This window comes from Pinus tabuliformis, chromosome 8, assembly GCF_031772625.1.
Source record: "Pinus tabuliformis cultivar Carrire ecotype Pingquan chromosome 8, CPIR1, whole genome shotgun sequence".
NCBI lineage: Eukaryota > Viridiplantae > Streptophyta > Pinopsida > Pinales > Pinaceae > Pinus > Pinus tabuliformis.
In genome coordinates, this window is record NC_142294.1 from 1,100,856,923 (window position 1) to 1,100,859,047 (window position 2,125).

Genomic DNA, 2,125 nt, shown 5'->3' on the forward strand with positions numbered 1-2,125 from the left:
TCCCTTCTGAATCTGAGACAGACTCATTTGGTAATGCCATGCCTTTGAGTCCATATGAAATTGCCTATGAAGCCGTGCAGTCGTTTGCCGACCCATGTTCAACGGAAAATGACTTAATGAATGTGGTCCGTGAGGAATCACCTTTCACATCAACCTCAGATTTAACTACGTTTTCTGAACTTGTTCACTTTGATGAGCAAATTCGTGAAATCCTATGTGTAGATGATTTACCATGGGAAGATCTCCATCACAGATCTTCGTTTTCACCTGAGGATGATCGTTTTAAAATGATTTCTCATCAATTTTTACAACTGAATATGTCAAGGAACCTCAGAATCCAATGGAACATCCCGATTCAAAGTTAAATTTGGGAAACATCTCTCGAACTATTCCTATTGACATTTCGGTTAAGCCCGGAATTGTTGAGAACATTTATATAGGTGCCTCGTGTATAGATGACGAAATTCAATTATATAAGGCCCTATTTCAAGAATTCCGTGACTTGTTTGCCTGGTCCTATGAGGAAATGCCAAGAATTGATCCCGTGATTGTTGTTCATGAGATCAAGACTTACCCAGACGCTAAACCCGTCCGGCAACGTTTGCGTCAAATTCACCCACGAAAAGCTGTTGTAATTAGAGCAGAAGTTGAAAAATTATTGAAAGCAGGTTTCATTTATCCGATCTCGTTAACGGATTGGGTATCGAATACTGTTCCAGTTAACAAAAAGCAGGGAACAATAAGAATATGCATTGACTATAGGGATATTAATCGAGCCTGTCCAAAGGACAATTACCCAACTCCCTATATCGATCAAATCATTGATGATTATGCCGACAGCGAAATATTCTCCTTCATGGACGGTTTTTCCGAATACAATCAAATCAATATTCTACCTGCTGATCAACCAAAAATGACTTTCATTTGTCCATGGGGGACATTTGCTTATTGCAAGTTACCTTTTGGGCTTAAGAATGTCGGAGAAAATTTTCAAAGGGCGATGTCTTATGCGTTTCATGACATCAAACACATTGTGAAACCCTATCTCGATGACTTTCCTGCTCATTCATTACATCGAGCTGATCACCTCGTCCATTTACGAGCAATATTTATGAGGTGTAGGCATTATCGTATTCGGTTGAACCCACAAAAATGTGTCTTTTGTATAGAAATGGGTCGATTGCTGGGGTTTGTAGTTTCGAAAGCCGACATTCACGTTGATCCCTCGAAGGTCGAAGCTATCATGAAATTGCCTCCTCCTTCGAGTCTTCGCCAACTCCAAAGTTTGTAGGGGAAAGTAAACTTTTTACGACGATTCATTCCTAACTACGCCGAGGTAACAAACAGTTTTACCCGGTTGTTGAAGCAAAATACTCCATTCTATTGGGATGAGATAGCTCAGGAATCTTTTGATGCACTCAAACACGCGTTGACCCATGCACCGTTGTTGCATCCTCCCAACTACAACCAGGATTACTTCTTGTATCTCGCCACCTCTCATTCCACCATTGGAATGGTTTTAGTTCAGGAAGATGAATTCATAACTGAACATGTGATATATTACCTTAGTCGAACTTCAAATCCAACTGAGCTAAAATAATCACATGTGGAGAAATTGGCATTGGCCGCTGTTCAAGCTATCCAACGTTTTCGTCACTACATTCTACTACGTAAAACTACGATAATTTCAGATTGCAACCCTATGATCTACATTTTGACCAAGCAATTGCTAGGGGGCAAGTACTCTAAATGGATCGTTATCCTACAGGAGTTCGACTTGGAATTTGAGAAATCTAAGTCTAAGAAATCTTTAGTTTTTGCGGAGTTAATGTGTGACTTCCCGCGTGCTGACACAGAAACTGTGGCGGAGGAGCCCATTACGGATGAATCCTTGTTTCTAATCAGCACTTTCGATCCGTGGTATGGAGATATCATCGTTTATCTCCAGACCCAATCCTTTCGGCTAGAAATTTCATGGTCAAAACGTTGAAAGATTCGTTTCCAGTCCCAACAATTCAGGATTATTGGAGACACTCTTTATCACCGTGGGGCAGATTCTGTTTTTCGACGTTGCTTAACTCACGAGGAAGCTGAAATGGTTCTAAATGACTGTCACTCTGGAGCG